The sequence below is a fragment of the Ambystoma mexicanum genome, chromosome 2p (genome assembly GCF_040938575.1).
Source record: "Ambystoma mexicanum isolate Mex_15411 chromosome 2p, UKY_AmexF1_1, whole genome shotgun sequence".
Taxonomy (NCBI): domain Eukaryota; kingdom Metazoa; phylum Chordata; class Amphibia; order Caudata; family Ambystomatidae; genus Ambystoma; species Ambystoma mexicanum.
The window spans coordinates 77,586,994-77,613,553 of record NC_090923.1 but is presented as its reverse complement, the minus strand read 5'-3'; the positions used below and the strand labels follow the sequence as shown (position 1 = coordinate 77,613,553).

Sequence of the window (26,560 nt, the reverse complement as noted above, 5' to 3'; positions counted from 1 at the left end):
GGGCGAAAAGGAGTTTGGCGGATAGCAGCTCCTAAAGATTTTGCTGCTGCTTTAGAAAAACAGGCGAAGGCGCAGACCAACCCATAAATTCAATAATTCTTGCCATACGGGTTCTATAGGGTGTTTCGGCATGTTCCTCTGGGTCTGGCTTAACAAATTCCACTTCTGGGGAAGTGTCCAGCCCACTTGCCTCATGTAGTGACTCCTGTAGGTCCTTCAACCTTCTTTCCTCAGAGGTGAAATCCACTGAAATAGGCAGTGTGATCCTCTGTAACCCAAATGTTTCCTGGTCAGAATCTTCCCCCTCTTCATAAATTGAAAATAGTCCAGGGTACTCTGACCTTTGAAATGTTGTAAAACCCATCTCTAAGGCAGAAGGAGCCAAACTCGTCATTATTGGGCGAGAAAACGTCGATGTCGTCGATGTGACTGGCTTCGAAGGCGCCGAGAACGGAGTCGAGAAAACTAGAAGAGGTCTCGAATAACTCGAGATGATCGGGATCCTACTCGAGGACATCGATGACGGTCTCGGCGTCGTGCCGGAGGCCCTTGGAATCACCGATGGCTGTGGAGTAGCCTTGGTCTTCTCTTTCATCGGCGTCGACGATGGCGTCGAGTCGATCGACCGATGCGTCAAGGAACCCTTCGATAACGGCGTTGATGGCGCCGATCCATGCGTCGAAGGAATCTGCGAAGCATCCCCGGCACCCTTACTCGCTCCTCTTCCCCAGTCCCATCTCCTCAGCCCTCTCCCAGGCCCTGATTGGTTAGAAGTCCTGGTGTGTATTGTGAGGGCCCAATCCATTGCACACACGCTCCCTGCGCCTCTTTACCACCGAGACCACAGGTAAGCGCTGTCTTCTTGGTACTGCATAGCTGCTCAATTCACCTTGCTGGCCTGCGCGATGCCGGCGGCATCTCCATTCACCTTCCCTCGCTCCCCTTCCACAGCCCCCCAGGGACCCCTTCCCAGACATCCCAGGCCCTGATTGTGTATTCTGAGGGCCTGAGTGGTTCCTCCTCTCCTTATCCTGAGTCCTACCCGGGCAGCCACCTGCGGCAAAGGGCCCTAAGGCAAAGGGCGGCTCCTACAAGCAGCGGCTTCAGACGGTGTCTGCAGTTGTCAGCAGGGGAGGCCAGAAGTCAACGAGCAGTGACCATCAAGGTAGGTGTGGCCTGGGTGGGGAGTAGAGCAATCACTGTACTCCAGGAAACACTACCAACTCTACCATCCTTAAGAATATAGCACACTAGGCTATTAATACCAACCAGCTCAAATACTAGATAGAACTGTGAATATTAGCCTGCGCCACATTGAACTAGAACTGTGAATATTAGCCTGTGCCACGTTGAACTAGAGCTTTGAATATTAGCCTGCGCCACATTGAACTTGAACTAGAACTGTGAATATTGTCTCAGGAGGATAGCTCAACGCAACATGCTCGCCTTGGAAGCAAGACGACACGGAGTAACACAGGTTCGATCCCCGGGTCCGCGCTTAGAAACCACTGGGTATTAAGCATGCTATAAATAACCTATCATATATCATAAAATATTAACCTGCGCCATGCTGAACTAGAGCTGTGAGCGTTGGCCTGCGCCACATTTAACTAAAGCTGTGAATATTGGCCTGCGCCACACTGAACTAGAGCTGTGAATATTTGTTAGGGAGAATTCTCTTATAAGGCTAATTTCCCAAACCTAGTGAATCCCCCAGCAGCTTTGCTGTATTTTTTGGGGTTTGTTTTTTTTCTCCTGCTAAGAGTGAGACTCTTTTTCTCCCACTCTTAGGCATGATTTGAGGTATGTCTTTGACTTATTGTGTGCTTATGGGCTATGGGGTCTTTTACTCCATAGGGTATCATCTGTTTTAATGTATGTGTTACACAGCACCCTCAATGCAGTAACACAGGGGTGTCATAGTGACCCCCAAACATAGACTCCATACCCTGGGACTGACTACTGTCTCCCAGGGCATGTAAAGTCACCATTGGCTTTACTAGTCCAAAATTGTGAACTGAACCAGTACAAACCATCATATTGTGGAAGTACTGGAAGAGGTTAGATTGCCCCTGGGTCTTTTTTCCAAGAAGGCACTGTCCAGTCCCCCCTTATCGAGTTTCTGGCTGGTGGCAGTGGTTACCACGCAAAATATTCCACCAGAATATTTCCTATGGGATTTTCCCATTGATTTTAAATGCACCACTTTTTGGTGCAATGTTAAAGATACCGCCGGTTTATTTAATATAAAATCACTGATTGGGTCTTTTCGCCAGAACTCATTTCTAAAATGGCATTTTGTGTCTTAGTAACTCCAACCAAGGTCGGGCCCTTTGTTCCACTTTTTGGCGGGCTTCTCCACAGAAGCCCCGCAACTGGTGCCACTCTGTCTGGGTTCGACAGGATGTGTGGGTGGGGGAATTGGCACCCTGGACTGCGTTGCCTTAGCAACCCAATTCGCACTCTGTTCTGATTGGCCCAGTGGTAAGCTGCCCGGCTCACCACTTAGCATGTATGAGTGACAGCTAGGCTGTTGCATGGGGGTTTTTCTGCATAAAAGCAGGGCTTTTGGGACTGGAACTTCAGAAGTCTGCAACAACGACACCACCGGTGGAGCCCTGCTGCAACAACCTCACTACTTTCCCGACGACAAGAGAAGATCTTCTACTGAAAGAGTCTTCTTCCTCTGAGCTGGTGGGATCAACCAGTTCGCCATTCGCTTTCCAGGACGTCTCTTGGTCGAATAGCCCGTGCCAAGCAACCCGGCGGCCGGATAGCCAAGCTTCACCACTGTGACTGCAAATAAAAGGAACGCACCTTTTTAACCGAACGAACTCTGCGGCTGGTCTCTTCCCTGGGCAGTGCAACGACTTAAAGTTACCTCCTCGACGAGATCTTCTCTTCCCCTGGTCGAAACCACGAATTGCACCCGCTGCCAGGAACAACTGCCACCGCTGGAGCTTCCTCAACTTTAAAAGTACTGTGTTCCACCTGGCCGCCCGTTCTACGGTTTGCTAAAGGTGACCCTTAAATCCTTGGCTTTCCAACTGGGTTGGCCCCCAGACCTTCTAACTTTACCTTCTGAATCAACACAACCTCTTTTGAACATTTCTACAAAGACTTGAATGCAATTCTAAACTGTGTGATCTTGGGCACATTTCACCTTGCTCCATTTAAAGTGGGCCTGGCTGATTAACTTTGCCTCTACAGTAGACTCTGCCTTCACTAACTTGTTTTGGTCTCATAAGAGTGTTGGGAACTGTTTTATTTTCATGACCTTCCTTTTTCTCTCCCTTTTACTTAATTATTGGAGTGCCGTTTAAGTTACGCGCTCACATTTGTTTTAAAAAATAGTGGTGTTTTGACTTAGACTTGTCTAATAATTCCTAAGGGAGGTGTTTATACTTTTCTGATTGCGTTTGAACTTGATTTGATTTATAGTGCTAGCATATTTCCTTAGGTGTGTGTTAAATGACAATGCATTACTTACCGTAAAAGCATTTCTGTTGGTTGTATCTGCTTAGATTCACATGCTGTGCATAAGTCCGACATCCAGTGGTCACTGCGGAGTATTGCATTTTCTTTTTCGTAGTCGAAAAGGGGACGTCGACAAGGCGTGTCTGTAACACTATCCCTATAGTGACGTGCGTTGTACCCATAATCCCTCACGCATCGAGGTCCCTCTGTTTGTATTTTTCTGCCCTGATGGAGCCTTCTAGACGTGAGTGAGTACAGAAAAGAGAGATATAGAAAAGGATGTCTATGTTCCTTCCATCCGAGCGGGGAGGAAGGGTGGGCGCATGTGAATCTAAGCAGATACAACCATCAGAAATGCTTTTACGGTAAGTAATGCATGGTCTTCTGATGTTTGTTAATCTGCTTAGAATCACATGCTGTGCATAGACTAGCGAGCAGTAGCCGGAGTTGGAGGTGGGTTGTGAGAAGGAACAGTAGAGAAAAGATGTCTTAATACTGCTTGTCCCACCTGGGAATCAGATCGAGAGTGGGCATCTAGACAGTAGTGTTTTGTAAAGGTGTGTACAGAACTCCAGGTTGCCGCTTTGCAGATGGACTCAAGGGGAACATTTGCAATGAATGCTATGGATACCCCAGTGCCTCGAGTAGAGTGTGCTCTTGGCTTGAAGGGTAGTTCTCTCTTAGCAAGAGTGTAACAGAGAGTGATGCATTGTACAATCCATCTAGATATAGTGGATTTTGAAACTGCATCTCCTTCTCTTCCTGCTGCCACCGAGACAAAGAACTGATTAGTCTTTCTCAGTGGACTAGTTCTTTCCATGTAAAACATGACAGCTCTGCGCACATCAAGTGTATGCAGGCTTTTTTCTCCTAGATTTGAAGGATTTTGAAAAAACGTTGTTGGTAGTTCTATAGACATGGAATTTGGAGATGAATTTCGGTGCAAACCTTGGGTGTGTGCGTAGAACCACTTTATCCTTGTGAACTGTTAAAAAGGGGTCTAAAACCGAAAGGGCATGTAGTTCACTTACTCTCCTAATGGAGGTAATAGCTATTAGGAAAGCAGTCTTAAGAGTGAGATCTTTAAGAGTTGCCTTGTGCATGAGTTCAAAGGGTGACCCCATGAGCCTGGTGAGTACCACATTTAGATCCCAGCCGGGAGCTGGGTTTGCTATTGGAGGGTGTATTCTCTTTACCCCTTCCATGAAGGCTTTGATTACTGGGATCTTCCACCACGATACTTTGAGTTGTGAAGTGGTGTAAGCAGAAAGCGCTGCCAGGTGTACTTTAATAGAATTGAATACTAGACCCGAGTCCAGTAAATGGGTCAGGTACAGAATAATTTGTGTGGGAGAGCAGTCAACGGGGTTGATACTCTTCCCTCTACACCAGATGACAAATCTTTTCCATTTGCTAGAATAGCAGTGACGAGTGTTAGGCTTACTGGCCTCTCTGAGGATGTCCATGCACCTCTGTGGAAGTTGTAAATGTCCAAATTCTATGACCTCACGAGCCAGGCTGCTATGTTCATGGTCTGAGGGCATGGGTGCAGTGTCCTGCCCCTGTCTTGTGACAGCATGTTGTACGGGCAGGGCAGTTTCACTGGAGGAGATAGAGACATCTCCAACAAGTGAGCGAACCATGGCTGTCGGGCCCACATAGGGGCCACCAGTATCATGGTAACTTGTTCCTGGTGCATCTTGTGCACTATCTTGTTGAGAAGGGGAGTCGGGGGAAAAGTGTAAACAAATTTCCCTGACCATGGAATGGATAGACCGTTCCCCTTGGACTGGTTCTGGGGGTACCTGGAGGCGTAATCTTGGCATTGAGAGTTTTCCAGAGTTGCGAACAGGTCTATTTCTGGGAAACCCCACTGTGTGAAGATGTCTTCTTGTAACCGCCATTCGTACTCTACGGGCAGGGTGAAGTGTCTGCTGAGTTCGTCTGCTAGCAGATTGAGTTCCCCTGGTACATGTTGTGATAGTAGGAACATGTTGTGTTTGAGAGCCCACTTCCAGATGTTCTGGGACAGCTTGGACAGTCCTGGAGAGTGAGTGCCCCCTTGCTTGTTGAGGTAGTACATGGCTGTGGTGCTGTCTGTGAGGACCATCACTGTCTTTCCTTGTAGGTGTTCCTGAAAGGCTTTCAGTGCTTTGAACACCGCTAGTAGTTCCAGCAGGTTTATATGCTTGGATGCTAAGCTCGGAGTCCACGCTCCGTGAGCAGTGTGATGGGATAGGTGAGCCCCCCATCCTGTAAGGGATGCGTCTGTGGTTAGAGTGGCTTCCACTGCGGGTGTGGCAAAAGTTTTCCCTAATAACAGGTTTTCTTTTGTCCACCACCGTAGCGAGAGAACCAAGGCCTGCGAGACCACCACTAGATCGTCCCATTGTCCGCTGGCCTGACACCACTGGCTGCTGAGCCACTCTTGCATTGGGCGCATGCGCAGGCGTGCCTGAGGTACCAAATAAATACCCTACGCCATCATTCCTAGCAAGCGCATTGCTTTGCGTACCGTCACCTCTCGACCTGCCACATAATGGGGGATCTGAAACAGCATGTTTTGGACCCTCTCGTTGGAGGGGAAGACGAGGCCGTCCTTTGTTCGAATTAGAGCCCCTAGGAATTGTTTGATTTGGCTGGGGTCTAAGCTGGACTTCTTTTCGTTGATGGAGAAGCCCAGTTGGAACAAAAGGTCTACAGTCTTTTGGGTAATGGAGAAGCATGTTTCGTAAGAATCCCCTGTTATAAGCCAGTCGTCGAGGTAAGGGTATACCGGGATGGATAACCTGCGCAGGTGGGACGCTGCCACTGCCAGTACTTTCGTAAATACCCTTGGTGCAGATGCTATCCCGAAGGGTAGTACTCTGAACTGGTAGTGTTTGTTCTCCATCTTGAACCTGAGGTATTTTCTGTGCGCTGGCAACATTAAAATATGAAAGTATGCATCTTTCATGTCCAGTGTTGTCATGTAATCCCCCCTGTGATAACAGTGGGATTACTTCCTGCAAGGTCACCATACAAAACTTTTGGGGTTTGACAAACTTGTTCGCTGGGCGCAGATCTAATACAGGGCGCATGGTTAAGTCCTTTTTGGGTACAAGGAAGTACACTGAATAAATACCTTCTGTTACCTGAGATAGGGGACAGCCTCTATAGCTTCTTTTTTCAGTAGCTCTTCTACTTCTTGTAGAAGAATGGTGAGGTGTTCCGGTGTCATGCGTTGGTTCTGTGGGGGTCTGTACTTCGGGGAACCGTTGAATTCGATGCAGTATCCGTGGGCTATGGTGGATAATACCCAGCGGTCTGACGATATTCCCTCCCATGCTGAAAGGAACGATGTTAGCCGGCCCCCGACAGGTGATGCATGGGAGGGGACCCTAATTTTCGGGTCATTTGTTGGTATTGGGCGTGGAATCTTTGGGGCTGGAGCCGCGACCTCTTCCCCTGCCACGGCGTTGGCCTCTTTGACTGAACTGGGTGTTGTTACCCTGGTTAGAGGGCCAGTTGGTAGCAGAGTAAAATTGCTGTTGGTTTTGCTGCTGGCGTTGGCCACGAAAGGAGCGTCTATTGCCATAGCCGCGTCTGTTAGGGGGCCTAGAAATTTGGTCAAGAGTTTTGATGGTATCAAACTCTTTCTTCACATGTTCTAGGGCCTCATCAACTGCTTTCCCAAACAGATGTGTTTCTTCTATGGGCTTATTTATCAGGGAAGCCTGGGTTTCCGGCTTAAATCCCGAATTGCGCAGCCAGACATGGCGTTTGAGAAGTGTTCCCTGAACCAGGGAACGGCCAGCCGTCTCTGTGGCATCTAAGGAGTTCTTTACGATGCCCTGGCGAGGCCAGGCCACGTGTTCGGCAGCGCCGAAGGATCTCCTCCGTCTCTTCCCCTCCGTCGAAAACTTGCTTGGCGGAGAAACAGCTTCACAGCTAACGTCGAGGGGAGGGATCTTTAACAATTTAATAAGTATAATTAAGGGCCGAGGTCCGATAGTAAGTATTTGCAATGTCTCTCTAGGAGCTCCGCGTAAGGCGACCAGAAGCTGGGCGGAAAAAAACAATCTGAGGGACTTCGACGCGTGAGGGATTATGGGTACAACGCACGTCACTATAGGGATAGTGTTACAGAAACGCCTTGTCGACGTCCCCTTTTCGACTACGAAAAACTAAATGCAATACTCCGCAGTGACCACTGGATGTCGGACCTATGCACAGCATGTGATTCTAAGCAGATTAACAAACATCAGAAAAATAATTATGTACTTTTGATACCAAGCCCTGGTCAATGTTCGCTTGCTCTACTGTGTTTTTATCCCTATTTCTAGTACTGAGTCTTTCTGCTGTATTGCCCACAATACCTAGCTCTAGGCGATACATCTCCAGCAGAGCACTACCTTGAATGTGTCTCTAAACACTCACAGGAATCCAAACAAGTACTCCATTTACTGCTAGAGCGACAGGCATTACCGTAAACATTTGAGTGAGACCACCGTCCAACTTCATGGGCCTTGGCGGGGCTCTGGCAAGTTCTTCTGGGTCAACCAATGTGAATCCGTCTCAGTTTGACTGGCCCCAGAGTCTCAGCTGTTAGGGACATTTATCATGTTTATGCTTAATCCCCTCTCCTAATGAGACCACCAGCACTTTCTGCTGGACTTCTGGACCTTTTTCTTTAATCCTGAATGAGTGGAGCCTTTTTCCACTCATTCATTCTTATGAACTTTTGGAACTCTTTTCTTTGTATTGTGTCTATCCTATGGCGTCTATTTTACCCCATAACTCTTAAAGGCATCTATTTTTTACTATTGCAGCACACAGCTCCTTATGGGCAGTGTTGCTGGAGACCCTTAGGGCCCTCCTTTGAGATGTGTTTCTTTAGCCTAGAGTAACTACGGTTCTTACGGATAGAGAGATACTTGGTATCTCTCCTAAAAACAGTCAGAAATTGGTACACACACCACCTTATATGGAGTGACAAAGGGATACCTAGTATGCCCCTTCTCTCTGCTACTGTGACATTTTAGTCACATTGACAATCTAATTATGGCTGGTAGCAGTGGACGTGTTCTACCAACTATTATGTAATTTTCGGCTGCAGTCTAGGGCCATAGCCTCGGTAGTGCACAATTGGGGCACCAAGTACCTAGGGCCTCCCTTCTTTTTTTACCATTACTAGCATGGTTGTTCTTGGTCAGCCCTTCTACCATTCTGGGATAGGGAGGACTGTGTGTGTTTTTCCTTTAGCAGGAACCCTTGGGCTCCAGAGTGTCTGGGCAAGCAGGAACCGGGGGAGGAGTTTTACACCCCCTGTCCTTTGTCTGCCAGAGTACTTGAATGGGACCAGCTCCAACTGGGGGTCTGGCTGTCCTGATTAGGCAGCCAAACAGCCCTTTCTGTAAACTGCTGAAGAAGATTGCAGAGGAGCGAGTGCTGAAACTGTATAAAAGATGAGGCTCCTGGAGTGAAAAGCAAGTTGACCACTGTTTTTTGGTGTGGTGTCTCCTTTTAAGCTTCTGCTTTTACCCTTTCTGGGCAGAATATACCATGGCAGCAGAGTTCTTTGCTGGTGCACCTTTTTTTGAGGAAATAAACACTTGTTATCCTTGCAAGAGTTTCTTGGGACCATTTCCCTAGCGGGTTGTATTTTTTCCTGGTATGAGCTTTTAGGGGCGTGTCTTCAACTGGTGACCTCGATGTGATCCAGCGCCTTCTGTGCCTGTGGAGGGGTCCAAGCTGCTTCTCCGGAGGGGCCGTGCCCACCTACAGCGACCAGTCCGAAAAACGTGTATTCCAAGTTGTTTTACAGGAGACGTCTTTGCAGAATTCCTGTCTGGTCTTTCGAGCGGCGTGCGGCTCAGAGGAGAGTGCAAGCTGGTGTTATTAGGGACCCTGTGACTGAGGAGTACGGGTGAACATACACTCATGAGGATAAACTTGCAGGTGATAACAAGTAAGGGACGGGTATATGGTAAAGTGCAAAGGGTGTGAGCATGTGGAAAGTAAGATCGTTGGTGTGGCAGAGGTGTGCTTTGTTTTTTTTTGTTGGTATCTTTTTAAGGAGCACATAAAGGAAAGGAAAATGGAATGGTAGGGAGCTTTTCCTAGTGAGGGGAGAAGGTGGTACCACATGTATTGTGTAACGGAGGAAAAAGCAAACAAGTAGGAGCCCTGAATAATTAGTGGGCTCGGAAATAGTTGTTCTTTTAGCTTGTTTTGTTTGTGTTTTTATTGTGTAGGATGGAGGCCCGAGGAGGGGCGTTATGTGAGAAGTAGTGTGTTTTGAGTGTGCAGTGTGTGAGAGTAGAGGTGTGGGGAGGAAGAAGGGTATTTCTGACAGGGGGGTGGGGAGGAAGGGGATAAAGAACTGTTTTGGTTTATTGGCAGCGTGTGCAGTACACGCTAGTAAAGGCAGCAAGGCGCATGGAGAATATATATAATGTCCTGCCACTATATTATTATAGAATAGAGGTGACGAGTTGGGGGGGCGGAGGGTATCTCCCATAATAAGTGTACTTTGGAAGACATGTCCATAATTTTGACATCCAAATATAAAGGAAAGCAGTTACAAAAGAGAAGAGAAGTGTTAGTACTCTGAACTCTGGAAAATGTTCGAATATTGAGGGAGGAGGAGCGCAAAAAGATAGCAAGGGTGACTGTACAGGAATGGAGGGCAGGGCACCAGTGGAGCACAGGGAACATACCTTTTGACAGCTTGCCCCGCAGTAGGTTATACTAACCCACCCTTTTTGTCCACTGAGGAGACAGCCCCACCACCCCCTTAAGCATTCCCTCTGGATGTCCTAGCGCATGCTGAGGTCAATAAACGAGACCTAGAAGTGGCACTGGCAGAGACAGAATTGACTAGGTTGCGAGCAGTACAGACTGTAGTGAAGCCTGACAAATCAGCAGAGCAAGGATTAGATGGGTGGAAAGCAGGGGACTTCTTGTTCAGAATAGATAGCACAGCCATAAAGACTGTGCATATAGAAAAGGAGGGAGAAGGGGACGAGCGTTCAGACAGTTTAGGGTACGAGAATCTAGGATCTCACTGAGGAGAGGAAGATGGGTGGAGTACAATTGACGAGTTTGAGGAGGACGAGGAGGCAGAGCAAGCGCCTGAACAAACTCCCCGGGTCAGCAAACAGCAAAAGAATAATACCAGACTGAGCAGCATCTGTGCAAGCCACCCCCCGACACACAACAGTGAAAGACGTGCTGAAATTCTTAGGGCTGTGCAACTATTGCAGAGCATGGATTTTAGACTCTGCAGCATATACCAGGCCCCTCCTGCAGGTCCTCACAGAAGCACAAAAAGCTGATTGCAGACTCGAATGGACAGCAGACATGATACAACATTTCTATGATTTAAAGGAAGAGATGTCTAAAGCCCCTGTGCTCGCCACCCCAGACTATACACAGGAGTTCTACATATTCTCAAATTCCAACAGTCAACTCATTACTGCAGTACTGACCCAGAAGAGTACAATAGGCCACAAGCCAATGGCCCTGATGGGTGGTGATCAGTGGCATGCTTGACTCAGTGATACATGGTCAGTTCTTGCGCGAGTAATCGCTTGCTGAAGATGCATACGCGATTGAAAAAAGTTCTACAATCGTGATGCAATGTTCCGTCACTTTGTATGTGGAGCATTCAGTGTTCGTCATTTTGAAGGGATCGAAATCTACCCTGACCACACAGAGCTTCAGCGTATGAGATTATCCTCTTAAGTCCAAACATCCATATTGTGCAATGCAAAACAGTAAAACCTGCTACCTTTTTGAGAGAAATGTGTACAGAAGAGGACCTATCAACGCACAGCTTTGTAACGTATAAAGGAGATGAAGACATTCCCAAGGCAAGAGACAGCCCATTGAAAGAAGGTGAGGTTTTCTTTATTGACGGTTCAGCAACAATTGACCAGAAGAGAGGCCAAAGACATAGGGGCGCTGCAGTGAATATGAGACACTGATTATGAAAAGACTGCTGATGCATTATTCGGCTCCAGCAGTGGAGCTCATAGTGTTCATTGTAGCACTGTGGGCATCACAGGGGTGTCACGTGACAATTTATTCAAACTCGGCATACGTCACTACAACAGTGCATGCTGGTCTGTCGCAGTAAAAATTGAGGGTTTTCCGAAGAGCAGACTGTTCCCCAATTGAACATGATGCATTGTTAGGCATAGTAATCTCTGTGTAGTCCCAACCTGTGCGTCGCCCATACCAATAACAGACAAAACTTCACTGGGAAATGCTGACGCGGTGGCCAAAATGGAAGCCTATCTTCTGGTGAGCAGGGTGGAAGCAGGCACCATTTGTGAGTTTCAAGTTCTCTTTAATTCTGAATTTATCTAATTCAATTTATGTTATATTAATTTTAGCCTGGAGCTGTCAAAATGAACTAATCCCATGACACAAGGATTAGAGAAATATGCAACAAAAAATAACAAGGTGAAACCACCTCATAGTATTTGACGCTCACAGTTAGCTCAAAATATGGGCATGAAAATAATATCATTAATGCCTTTATATCGTGACGTTCCTTTTTCTTTTTCTAGTAGAAGTATACTATATTCTATGAATTACAGAGTCCTTTTGAAAAAATGTGTAGGTTATATTTCATCCAAATTCCTAGAGTTTGGTTACAATGTGGCTTCAGGCAGAAAAGACCCAATGGTCAATCAAGTGCATTACACCTATGCATTTCGGTGTACACCACCATCTTCAGGGCTATGCATACTTAAATTCCATGTTTGTACAAAAGAAAATTCCATTCAATTTTGTAATGCATACCATGACGAGCCTATCTTCTGGTACCCACTCCTGCAGAGTATGTGGGGCCTATGCCTTCACATAATCAGCAAAACACCTTGTACACAGCCGTGCTAATCTAACTGCAAGGCAAAGTGCCAAATGAGGAGAAAGAACTACGGATGAGGAGGGGGTGCAAACAATCCCAGACTGATTCGTTGTGGAAGTATAAATATAAATAAAATCAGGATGAGAGATCTTACAGACAGCTGCGTGTTTCTGAACATGTAAATTTATTTAAAAAAACAACATATTTTAAAAATTAATTTACAAAACTTTAGATAAACACGAAAGTGACAACTGACAGGTGTGATTATATACAGTGGAAATACAGGTAAGTATCAACCTCTATAATAAACTCCACATACGGGCACAGGCACAAATGACAGTAGGGTAGACCTACAGTTGAAGAAGGTGCACCCGGGACGGAAAATGGTCCAGGGGTGATTGACACAAAAGTGTACACAACACTATCTACAGAACATACACAAAGGGGTTTATACAGTTGTGTCACAGGTAATCAACACAGTAGTGTTTTGGCCATGGGGGGCTGGATTCAAGCCCGTCATAGTCTTGGCCTTCATCAGGATGGATGCAAGATGTGGTACTGTCTGTTATATCTTCTGCTGGTATAGCAGTGGTGATGCTGTGTATAGACAATCCTTTATTGGTTGCTGGATTGTGGGTGCCTGTTGCACTCAAGGGTAGGCGTGGGTTCCTGATGGGTAAACTTCTCTCAGGATCCGGGGGGCTGGAAGAGGGCCTGTGTGGGTCCCACTTCGTGAAACGAGGTGCGGGCGTCACCGAGGCATCAACAGCATCACCAGTTGGGTATATCAGGACCCCGCCAGGCGCCCTAAAGATTAACTTGATTTGATGTGGAGGCAGGAGTGCACTGGTAAAGCAGTTATGCCCCAAGAACTATTAAGAATAGCTTTCAACCAACTTCACTGCCCCTCTCACAGCTCAAAGCAACACATTGCGACTGACATACAGGAAGATTGGTGTGTGCCCAATCTTCAGTAGCACCTCACGAACATGATCATACAATGCACCACGTGAAAATGTTTCAGCAGAGGCATGACGCTCTGAACTTTATGGGGCACTTTACCTTGTCCCGTTCATTATGCAGACATGGGAAAAAGATGTAATGGGTCCCGGTACTCGATTGTTGTGATCTTCCCTTTTTCACTGTGGGTCGAAGCAGGGCTTTTTGCACACCTGGATGCCAAATGTGCAGCCAAATTCCTTATCTGTCAAGTCTTCCCTCGATGGGGTGTGTGCTAGGTGTTAAGGTCCGATAACGGCACACATTTTTTCAATGAGCTCTATAAAGAGATCACAGCACTACTTGGCATTAAAGACTGGATGTGTTCAATTTATCACCCCCAGGGCCAACAGCGCTGTGGAGAGGATCAACAGCCTTCTCAAGAGCAAGTTATCTAAACTTTTGACCATGTTGAAGAAAAACTAGGTGCACTGCTTGCCCTTGGCCCTCTTCAGTTTGAGCGAACAACCCAGCAAGGACCACCATTTATCGCCCCATGGGGTGGTAACTAGTCAGCACATAAACACACCAATATCCCCTGTTAGGAAGGCATCAGATGCCCATACGGCATCAGCGGTTTTAGGTGAAGAATTTAAAGAGTATCTGACAACCCTAATGCGTGTGATTAAATGCATCGCCGGACAGATTGCACCGCCCGACGAGAGGACACATCAGACACTTCAAACACAACTGTGATGGATTCCCCGCCCGCCCAACGGCTGCTGCCTGGAAAACTCATTGTTAGGAGTTTTGACTGTGAATGGGACACCAGATCCCATGGTCCCTACAAAGTGGTGTTTTCCGCTCACCTGCTGTAAAAGTAAAGGGGCTTTGCTATTGGATACACCTTTGTGACGTCTGTAGGGTTTTCCCCAAACATTGCACAAGCACTTCAAAGACATCTGATATTGCTCATGTACCTTAGTATTAAATAGGCATTCAGATTACCCAATTAATGTCAGCCCTCATTTTATTGGTGCACATGCAGTTACTGAGGCATAAATATTTCACAAGCTCTCTCTCTCTCTCTCTCTCTCTCTCTCTCTCTCTCTCTCTCTCTTCTCTCTGTTTACTCTTGCTCACTCTCTCTCCTTTCTTTCTCCCATCCTTTTGTGTGCATTAATTTTTCCTTCCCTTTTTGGTGAGAAGATGCTAGAGCCAGCAACTTCAAAAACGCATTTATACTAGGAAAAATGCTAGTTATGAAATTTCCCCAAGATGATCCTTTTCATATACATGTGCCATGCATTTTATTGCAGCACTATTTACCATTTTAATGTTCCTGTTGGGAATTTATTGGGAGAATCTTATATTCGGAGGTCATATTAAAGGGGGTAGGAGCGGGTGCATACACAAACATTACTGTAAATACACATAATAGTGATGAGCGTAAAAATGATAAACGATCACCATATACCCCTGTATATAGGAGTATGACTAAGCACTATATTAGAATGTTGTTCTCCATTTGGTTAAAATCAAAAATCAGAACATAACCATTTATGATATTAGCATTATTGAGTAAACCCATTGGGGCCACATAGGAGAATGAAAGAGCAAGCATGACGAACAAAGTACAACGCATACCATGGGCTAGGCCTTGATGCTATTGAAGATGTACAACACCCTGAGAAGACTAACAGTTGGTACATGGATATGAGTGCGGTAGTGAGACAAACAGCAAATGGCAGATGCTACGTGTTTTCATTAATCCCACATGCGTCAGGGGCACCCAAGGTATTAGTACTGCAGGAAGTACCAATCAGAGGCACAGTGCCTCGTTCACCTTGAGCTATGCAGGGTTAAAGGCACCTTCCAGGCACACAAAGTGTGACTAGACCTCATCGATCCAGATCCTCTGCAATGGAACGATAATGCGAGACATTAAATCCCAGCAGCAACCATATTTTTCTTCTAACCAAAGGTACTACCTGCAAGAAGTGCTTCGGCTCACCTAGCCTTTTGCTCAACTAACATTGTCTGTCCTGGCACCGTGAAAGACTTCTACCTATGACTGTGTGCTTTGCCTTTCCCCCAGGAAAGGGCTAAATTACTTTTAATTTGAGGGTTCAAAAAGTACTTACCTGCTTAACAATATTTGTTAACCATTGTTTTATTCTTTTATCTTCTGCTTATTTAACACAACCTCAGTATTGCTCTAAATGAACCAGTGATATATTAATGTACACAGTGTGCTAGTTAAATCACCTCAGGGTGTAGGAAGAATAGTGCCATCCCAAATGGGTATTTGCTGATTGAAAGAAACGAGTGTAATTTTGAAGTGTATTTTTGTGTTATTTCTATATTGCTCCCTTCTAAAGAAGGCTTATTCAACTATCTTTTAAATACATTAATAATGTTTTAAACAAGAAACCTTGAGTGCAGGTTTTTATTTGGATACTTGTCACTGTGAATCCCTGTGTAACAACCTTACTGCTCACATTGACCCCTCTTGAGATAAGCCTGGCTGCTCAGTCACTCTACCATCTTATATAGTTACATGCTTATACCAAAGGTTGGGTTAACTATTGCCAAGAGGTCAAAGCTGGTGCAGTCTCCCACAGAGTACTGCATACAATCTTGCCTAACAGGCCACCTGAGATATGAAGAGGAACTCCTGGCTCGTGTGGAAGCAACCTGCGCACAAATCTGGACACATCACATTACAATGCTGACAGGGATTGCAGCAATGGAAAAACCAGTGAAAGTGCACTAGGAAGAAATACATGAACTTTGCTTGCACAGTGAAGAAACTATTTATATCGACTCTAACAAACGATGCAACAGGATCCTCCTGATCCCAGATCTGAAGGGCATTGCAGCTGTGATGGATTACTACTAGGTCTGAAGTTAAGAAGCATACTTGCATCTTCCGCCTTTATAGAGGGGCTACTGTTCGGTGGCAACACTGCACTCGGCGCTATTAGTAATCCCAGAAGAACATTTACAAGGGGGGCAAATACCCGATACAGCCCCGACTGTTTATCCTGAGTTTGAAGAACAGAATCTTTTGCCACCACCAGAGTTTCACATCCTACCTGGAAGAGGACAGTACAAAAAGCTTCAGAGGTAGAAGTCAAACTATCTAGAGACTCATCCGCATTGCTCGCTAAAATCCCTGATGAATAGGATTTTTAGCTCAGCAGAAACCTTCGCCTCCCTATTGTTACCCGGCGTGCAAGCAGCGGCCAATGCAAAATGGCTGCAAATTGGACGCTGGGAGCTGGTCCAGCTGGCAAATGAGAGAGCATGGGTTCAACATCAAAGGTCGAGCCCTGAGGCCGATGACAATGCAGAACAGCTCAGTCCTCGATATGCTGACGATGATGGAAGGGGCATGTGCCAAAGAAATTGCTATTACTGCTGCACATTCATAAATCCCAGAGAACAGGTCATTATCCCTCATAATTGCAGCCGTACATGGTCTAGGAGTCTGCATGAAGAAAGGAGGACTACAAGAAAATGACTGGTTTGATGTTGCATTTGTTTGGGCCCCTTCCTGGCTGGGCACCATCGTGAAGATGCTGGTTGCCGTCAGTGTTCATCTTGGTCATTATCTGTACCTGTGAAATGGGCCTCCGATGTTGCCCCAAAGCAGTGCCTAGTAGCGCAATGATAAGTGTCAATTGGGGTTTCAAAGATACCTCGCAATGAAAAAGATAGTGAAATACAAACTGACCACGCCATCCCTTACATGATTCCCATCCCCAATGGAGACGATGTGGATTGCTCATATCACATCACCATTGCTCCACCCCTAGACCCTGAGAACTATGAGGAAGTATGGGTGGATCTGGCAAGAGATGGGGCATGTATTTACATGACATGCACGTCTGAAGAATATGCGCGTTCAGGGGGAAAGCTTGAGATTTGTGTGCAAGGCATGGATACCACAAAAGGGGACCCCAACATATGAGGAGGGAGGCAGAGAGAATGAGTGCATGCGTGGGGGAGAGTGTTAGGCAGAAACCTGTGCAGTTCCCTTGGGGAACACTGCAAAAGATTTAAGACTACAGGTAGAGCAGTAAACCCCTTTGGTAGCAGTCTGTACCACCCAGATTTACCTGGTAGCTGTGGCTGAGCAGTCAGACTTCTCTCAAGAAGAGTTAGGCAGTATGTAAAGTATACACAATATGTACCAAAACACAATAGCACAAGCAAACACTGACCAGAGCTTGGTTTCAAAAGTATATAGTTATTTATTTAAAATACACATAAGTTAAAAACACTCTAGCAAAAATATAGTAAAAGTACTTCAACACAGTTATAATGAAAGTAGATTCAATCCTTTCTCCTATCTAGACAACTCTAGGTAAAACACCACTTAATTAAAACAGAGGTGAGTGCTTAACGTTAGATGACACTCTAGTAGTTTCCAAGAAAGGGAGAGAAAAAAAGCAGAAATGGGTTAGACACACCACTCTAAGGTCCAGAGCACTTGCAATAGGCTTACAGAAGAATAAAGTCACAGGTGAGCAAAAGTCACTAGGCAGGGCCCACTCTTAGAGTAGCCGGAGCGAAAATGTGCCCAAGATCACACTGTTAGTTAGAGATTCAAAGTCTTGCAAAGAGTCAAAAAGAGGTTAGAGTGGCTCAGAAAGTTTAGCCAAAGTGTCCCAGGCACTCCCAGGTTCGAAAGCCGGGGACTAAATCTACCCCGTACAGTCGGTAGCAAGGGAAGCCAGGCAGAACACAGTACCTTAAGCGGAAAGGATCCTCCAGCAGTGGCAGTTGTTCCAGGCAGTGGCAGCAGGGCTCGACGTCGGTCAGGGGAGAAGAAGTTCTCGCTGAAGAGCAGAAGAAGAGGGTCGTTGCACTGCCCGGGAAGAAACCAGCCGCGGAGTCCTCCGGTTAAAGGGTTGGTGCCGACTTTCGCGGTATGGGGGTAAAGTGTGGTATTCCGGTTGCCGGGGTGCTTGGCACAGGCAAGGCGGCCACGAGATACCTCAAAGAACGGAAAGAGGGCGAAAACTGGTTGTCCCCACCAGTCAAGGGAAGGAGCCACTCCGTTAAGAGTTCTCCTCGGTCGTCGGGAAAAAGTGGTGAGACGGTTCAGCAGGGCTCCACCGGGTGGTGTCGTCGAAGCAGGTCGGCTCAGCTCTTCCCTCGTCGGATTCTTGGTCCTGTGGCGACTTCTGAAGTCCCAGTCCCCAAAGCCCTGCTTTTATGCAGCAAACCCCCATTCACCCAGCCTAGCTGTCACTCAACCATGCTAAGTGGTGAGCCGGGCGGCTCACCACTTGGGCCAATCAGGACGGAGTGCGACTTGAGTTACCAAGGTAACTCAGTCCAGGGTGCCTAAATCCCCCTCCACCCCTCCTAAGTACCCCAGACAGAGTGGCACCACTTTGGAGGGCTTCTGTGGAGAAGCCCGCCAAAAGTGGAACAAAGGGCTCCACTTTGGGTCAGAGTTACAGAGGCGAACACCAACGCCATTTTAGAATCAAGTTTTGGCAAAAAGTCCCAACCGGAGTTATAAAAATAAATATATAAACCGGTGGTATGTTTAAGGCTACCGTAAATAAATAATTAAATGTGTTAGCCTAAAACAATGGGAAATCCCATAGGGAAATATTCGCGGTCGAATATAAAAAGTAGTTTCCACTGCCACCAGCCAAAACTCGATCAGGGGGGACGGAGACGTGCCCCCTCGACTAACAGACCCTGGGGCAATCGAATTGCCCCAGCCAGTACGTCCACAATATGATGGTTTGTACTGGTTCTGTTCAGGATTCAAGACTAGCAAAGTCTTTGGTGACTTTACATGCCCTGGGAGACAGTAGTCAGTCCCAGGGTATGGAGTCTATGTTGGGGAGTCCCTAGGACACCCCTGGGTCACGGCACAGAGGGTGCTGTGTGACCCACATCACAAAAATACATGAGGCCCTATGGAGTAAAAGACCCCATAGCCCATTCAACACAAGGTTTAACCAAGTAAACACACTTCAACATGTCCAAGAGTGAGGGTAAAAGAGTCTCACTCTTGGCAGGAGAAAAAAATTAAACCCCAGAAATCCAGCAAAGCTGCTGGGGGACTCACTAGGTAGGGAAATTCAGCCTAAACAGAGAATTCTCCCTAACACTCGCCCCCCCCAGACTAAGGGACAGGAGGATTTAATCCACTCCTGGATGAACCTCATACCTCTAGTCGATGATATACATCCTAGAGAGTCCATCAGCATTTTGATGGTGACACCCTGACCTGTGCTCAATGGTGAAATCAAACCCTTGCAGGCAGATTGACCATCTCAATAGTTTTGGATTTTCCCCTTTCATTTGCATTAACCATCTCAAGGGTTGGTGGTCAGTCTGAATAACAAAAGTAGAACCATACAAGTATGGCCTAAACTTCTTCAGTGCCCACACAATAGCAAAGCATTCTCTTTCGATAGTTGCCCACCTTGTCTCAGGATCCTTCAGTTTCCTACTGATGAAGCAAATGGGGTGCTCCCTACCCTTCTCATCCAGTTGGCTTAGAACTGCACCTATACCTACATTGGAAGCATCAGTTTGTACAATGAAAGGTTGGTGGTAGTCAGGAGCTCTCAATACTGGAGCCTGGCAAAGAGCTCTCTTCAGTTTTTCAAAGGCCTGATTGCACTCCTCATTCCATTTCACCTTTTTAGGGAATTTGGGAGAGGAGATTACATTCAGTGGAGAAGCTATGGTCCCATAGTTCTCAATGAAATTCCTGTAATACCCAGTGAGGCCTAGAAAAGCTCTCACTTGGGTTTGAGTAGTTGGTGTTGTCCAATTTTGCACAGCTTCAATCTTGCTGGGCAAAGGCCTTATTTCTCCACCTCCTACCTCATGTCCAAGGTAGACCACTTTACTTTGACCAATCTGGCACTTACTGGCTTTGATTGTCAAATGGGCCTGTTTCAGAGCCTGCAACACATGGCCTAGGTGGTTCACATGTTCTTCCCAGGAGTGGCTGAAGACTGCAATGTCATCCAAGTATGCCATGCAGAAATCTTCCATCCCAGCCAGAACTTGGTTCACCATCCTTTGGAATGTGGCAGGTGCGTTTTTCAGTCCAAAAGGCATGACCTTAAACTGGTACAAGCCAACTGGGGTTGAAAATGCAGTTTTCTCCTTGGCATGGTCTGTCAGGGCTATTTGCCAATAGCCTGACGTCAGGTCAAATGTGCTGAGGTACTTGGCTGCACCAAGTTTATCCACCAACTCATCTGTCCTGGGCAAAGGGTGGGCATCAGTCTTGGTGACTGCATTTAGAGCTCTATAGTCCACACAGAATCTCAAGTCTTTGGATCCTGCCTTTGGTACTAACACAACTGGGCTAGACCATGGACTAGTAGAGGGTTCTATTACCCCGAGATCAAGCATCTTCTTGACCTCTCCTTTGATGTGGGCTCTGATATGTTCTGACATTCTGTATCCTCTGCTTTTGACTGGCAGACAGTCACCAGTGAGTATCTCATGCTGGCCCCAAGGGGTCAAGCCTGGTGACAGTGAGAACAGGGAGGCAAACTGATTTAACATAGATTTGCACTCCTCTTGTTGCTCAGGTGTCAGGTCTGAAGAGAGATTGACTCCTTCAACTTTTTCATCTAAAGGTACACCTCTGAGGAGATCAGGGAGAGATTCACTCTCTTCCTCCTCTGCAGCTGAAGCTAGGAGCAAGGCTCCTACATCAGGTCTGGAGATGTAGGCTTTTAGTCGGTTGGTGTGGAAGACTCTAGGAGCTTCCCTGGGTCTGCCCAGATCCACCAGATAGTTGACCTCTCCAAGTTTTCCCACAACCTTGAAGGGTCCCATCCATTTGTCTTGCAAGGCCCTCTGCCTTGTTGGGAGCATAACTAGAACAAGCTGGTCTTGAGTAAACTCAACCATGTTAGCCTTCTGGTCGTGCCAATGTTTGACCAGGGCTTGACCAGCTTTCAAGTTGTCACTTGCTTCTGCCATCATGTGTGACATTCTCCTCCGGAGACCTATCACATAGTCAGTCACTCTGACTGGCTTGAGGGGAGGAGCACCTTCCAACCCCTCCTTAATCAGGGCCAATGGACCTCTGACTGGATGGCCATAGAGAAGCTCAAAGGGAGAATAACCTACTCCCTCCTGAGGGACTTCTCTATAAGCAAAGAGAAGGCATGGCAGTAGAAGGTCCCACTTTTTCTTAAGGGGTTCTTCCAAAGCACCTATCATGCTCTTCATGGTTCTGTTAAACCTTTCAACCAACCCGTTTGTCTGAGGGTGGTAGGCGGTTGAGAACTTGTAGGTAACTCCACAGGTTTTCCACATGGCCTTCATGTAGTGGGACATAAAGTTTGACCCCCTGTCAGAGATTACCTCCTTAGGAAACCCAACCCTGGTAAAAATACCAAGGAGGGCCTTAGCCACAGCCGGAGCTGTAACAGTCCTCATAGGAATGGCCTCCGGGTACCTAGTAGCATGGTCTACTACAACAAGGATAAACCTGTTGCCTGAGGAGGTTGGAGGATCAAGGGGACCAACAATGTCAATCCCTACCCTCTCAAATGGGACTCCCACAACTGGGAGAGGCACTAAAGGTGCCACATTCTTGGAACCGACCTTACCAGAAGTCTGGCAGGTATGGCAGCTCTTACAATATCTATCTACTTCGGCCCCCATCTTTGGCCAATAAAAGTAGAGTGAGAGCCTTTCCTTGGTCTTCTTGAAACTCAAGTGGCCAGCCAAAGGTATCTCATGGGCTAGTTGTAAGAACTGTTGTCTGTTTTCCTGTGGGACTACAAGGCGTTTGTAGTCTCCAGGTTCAGACTCAGTGGGTTCACTGTAGAAGAGGCCATCTTCCCAGTGCAACCTATACTTCCCAGGCTCTTGCCCATCAGCTTGAGAAGCTGCTTGGTGGCGGAGACCCTCCAGAGTTGGACATTCTCTTTGCCCCTTACGAAAAGCTGCCCTGCTAGGCCCACCTTCTGCCAGTAAAGACTGCAGCTCAGGATGGTCCTCAGGGTCCAAATCTCCAATAAGGTTGGGGCCTCCTTCTAGCTCTTCCTCAGAGTCTAGCTCAACCACACAGGGTTGTACCTCCCTCTCAGCCTCAGCTGGAGGTGGAGTTACAGGTGTAACTTTGGACAACCTAGGGGAAGTCCTTGTTGGAAGCACTGGAGTGCTTGCTGCTGGCTTTTTCCTAGGAGTCTTGGGTTGCCCCTTTGCTCCTGATCTGGTAGTTACTGCAGTAAGTTGCTCCAGTGGTAGAGGAGTGATTTCTGTCATCATCTCCTGAGATAACCCTCTCAGGGTTTTCTCCCTTGCAGGTTTTGTGAGTTCCTGAAACCTTTTGCTAGGAGGTCTGGGGGTATGAGATACAACTCCAAGAGCTTTGAGGTCATTACCCAACAGAACCCTACCTGGCACTTCACATTGTACACTGACAGGTATTTTTACAGCCATATCATTACATTGGATGAGAACTGGTAACTGGGGACACATCTGCACAGGCCCACCAGCTAACTTGGTGAGGCATTTGGGTGCCTTAGCAACATCCTCTGCCTTGAAAAATGATTCATCCACCACAGTTATGCTGGCTCCAGTGTCCCTAATGGCAGGAGTCTCCTGACCATTCACCTGGACACTGTCCTTATAATACTCTTTAGTATTATCTGGGATAGAGTTATAGACATCTAAATTCTGTTGCTCCCACAACCCCAGAGAGACTAAAGAAACACTAGCTGAGACTCCAGTGGGTTCATCAGCTAGTAATAGAAAGTTTCCACTTGCCATGGGTACTTCCTCTTCGGGAGCGAAGGCTAAGGAGGCAAGCTGGACCCCTGAAGGTTTACCCTTACATCTGGGATCTCCTTTCACATGGTCAGTAGCCTTACAAACAAAGCATGAGCCAAAGGCTCGCTGGAATGGAGGCTTGTTCTGACCCCCTTCTGGTCTGGGACCAGAAGGTACACTAGCCTGATTTGGTTTCCCTTGTGGCTTACCCTTATAGTTTTGTTTGGGGCCCTCTTTGGAATTTGTAGTATTAGAATTCTCTTTGGAGTCCTTCTTAGACTGTTTTTCCCCATCCTTCTTCTGAGTTACCCCAGAATCCTTGTGAGTGGCCCTGTTGGCAACCCACAAGTCAGCAGCCTTAGCTAGCTTCCGGGAATCTAATTCCCTGGAATCAGCCAAGTGTTGTCTGAGCTCAGGAGAGCAGGCATCATAAATAGTCTCCAACATAAACAAATTCTTCATACCTTCATAAGTGTTCACCTTGTAACCCTTAATCCATCCCTCTAAGTTTTTCAAACATTCATTCACCCAGGTAGCCCAAGGGGTACCATCATGCTTTTTGAGGCTCCTAAACCTCTTAAGATACTGGGAAGGGGTCTTCCCAAACCTAGCTATCAAAGCTAGTTTCACACATTCATAGTCCTTCCTATCCTCCTCCCCCATCTCCATTACCACATCAGTTGCAACAGGGGGAAGCCTAGAGAACAACCAGGTGAGTAAGTCATTTCCTGTGATGTTCTGGAGCCCATGATTATATTCAAACAGAGACAACCAATCCAACACATCCAACTTAGGCTCATACATACCAACCAATTCTTTAGGCATCCGGGGTCTTTTAGGACTGGAACTTCTAGAGGAGCCAGAGAGAGAAACATTCTCAACAGATAATTTCTTCATTTCTAAGTCATACTTGAGCTCCATTTCCCTTAGCCTTAGTTCTTTGTCAGTTTGAGCATTAAGTTTCTTATACTCCAATTCTAGCTTCATTTTCTCCAGTTCAAAGTACTGAGGACTAAATGTGGGACCTGGTAAAGGTCCAGTAGGTACAGCAGGTAGAGCAGGCAGAGGCCTAGGGGGGACAGTTACAACAGCCTCACCCTCCTCTTCTGACTCTTCCTCAGAAACATCAACATTTTGCTCCATGTTAACTTCAACACTGTCATCTACAGTCGCTGGAGTGGTAGGTTCCTCTGAACCATCACCCAGACTTTGGTTAGCTAACAATCTTTCAATCAGCTCCATTTTCTTGCCCTTAGTCAGGAGATCCTTATGTTTACAGAGCACTCTTAAACAATCAGCAGTTTTGGCTGCAAGGGACTCTTGACTATAGCTTTCTATAACTGACATGTTAGAGGTTTTACTTTTTCAGTGCTAAGCTTTGTGGTTAGTTGCACTAAGGTATCTAAAGCACAATAAAATGTATACTCAATACAAATCCCACCGCTGTACACCAGTGTTAGGCAGAAACCTGTGCAGTTCCCTTGGGGAACACTGCAAAAGATTTAAGACTACAGGTAGAGCAGTAAACCCCTTTGGTAGCAGTCTGTACCACCCAGATTTACCTGGTAGCTGTGGCTGAGCAGTCAGACTTCTCTCAAGAAGAGTTAGGCAGTATGTAAAGTATACACAATATGTACCAAAACACAATAGCACAAGCAAACACTGACCAGAGCTTGGTTTCAAAAGTATATAGTTATTTATTTAAAATACACATAAGTTAAAAACACTCTAGCAAAAATATAGTAAAAGTACTTCAACACAGTTATAATGAAAGTAGATTCAATCCTTTCTCCTATCTAGACAACTCTAGGTAAAACACCACTTAATTAAAACAGAGGTGAGTGCTTAACGTTAGATGACACTCTAGTAGTTTCCAAGAAAGGGAGAGAAAAAAAGCAGAAATGGGTTAGACACACCACTCTAAGGTCCAGAGCACTTGCAATAGGCTTACAGAAGAATAAAGTCACAGGTGAGCAAAAGTCACTAGGCAGGGCCCACTCTTAGAGTAGCCGGAGCGAAAATGTGCCCAAGATCACACTGTTAGTTAGAGATTCAAAGTCTTGCAAAGAGTCAAAAAGAGGTTAGAGTGGCTCAGAAAGTTTAGCCAAAGTGTCCCAGGCACTCCCAGGTTCGAAAGCCGGGGACTAAATCTACCCCGTACAGTCGGTAGCAAGGGAAGCCAGGCAGAACACAGTACCTTAAGCGGAAAGGATCCTCCAGCAGTGGCAGTTGTTCCAGGCAGTGGCAGCAGGGCTCGACGTCGGTCAGGGGAGAAGAAGTTCTCGCTGAAGAGCAGAAGAAGAGGGTCGTTGCACTGCCCGGGAAGAAACCAGCCGCGGAGTCCTCCGGTTAAAGGGTTGGTGCCGACTTTCGCGGTATGGGGGTAAAGTGTGGTATTCCGGTTGCCGGGGTGCTTGGCACAGGCAAGGCGGCCACGAGATACCTCAAAGAACGGAAAGAGGGCGAAAACTGGTTGTCCCCACCAGTCAAGGGAAGGAGCCACTCCGTTAAGAGTTCTCCTCGGTCGTCGGGAAAAAGTGGTGAGACGGTTCAGCAGGGCTCCACCGGGTGGTGTCGTCGAAGCAGGTCGGCTCAGCTCTTCCCTCGTCGGATTCTTGGTCCTGTGGCGACTTCTGAAGTCCCAGTCCCCAAAGCCCTGCTTTTATGCAGCAAACCCCCATTCACCCAGCCTAGCTGTCACTCAACCATGCTAAGTGGTGAGCCGGGCGGCTCACCACTTGGGCCAATCAGGACGGAGTGCGACTTGAGTTACCAAGGTAACTCAGTCCAGGGTGCCTAAATCCCCCTCCACCCCTCCTAAGTACCCCAGACAGAGTGGCACCACTTTGGAGGGCTTCTGTGGAGAAGCCCGCCAAAAGTGGAACAAAGGGCTCCACTTTGGGTCAGAGTTACAGAGGCGAACACCAACGCCATTTTAGAATCAAGTTTTGGCAAAAAGTCCCAACCGGAGTTATAAAAATAAATATATAAACCGGTGGTATGTTTAAGGCTACCGTAAATAAATAATTAAATGTGTTAGCCTAAAACAATGGGAAATCCCATAGGGAAATATTCGCGGTCGAATATAAAAAGTAGTTTCCACTGCCACCAGCCAAAACTCGATCAGGGGGGACGGAGACGTGCCCCCTCGACTAACAGACCCTGGGGCAATCGAATTGCCCCAGCCAGTACGTCCACAATATGATGGTTTGTACTGGTTCTGTTCAGGATTCAAGACTAGCAAAGTCTTTGGTGACTTTACATGCCCTGGGAGACAGTAGTCAGTCCCAGGGTATGGAGTCTATGTTGGGGAGTCCCTAGGACACCCCTGGGTCACGGCACAGAGGGTGCTGTGTGACCCACATCACAAAAATACATGAGGCCCTATGGAGTAAAAGACCCCATAGCCCATTCAACACAAGGTTTAACCAAGTAAACACACTTCAACATGTCCAAGAGTGAGGGTAAAAGAGTCTCACTCTTGGCAGGAGAAAA

The 26,560-nt window shown here is 46.8% G+C and overlaps 1 protein-coding gene across 3 annotated transcripts in view; it reads right to left on the bottom strand.

Moving 5' to 3' along the window:
• The window catches only part of USP19 (ubiquitin specific peptidase 19), a 1,845,650-nt gene that overhangs the window by 513,614 nt on the left and 1,305,476 nt on the right, over positions 1–26,560 (bottom strand). The window lies entirely within an intron of this gene.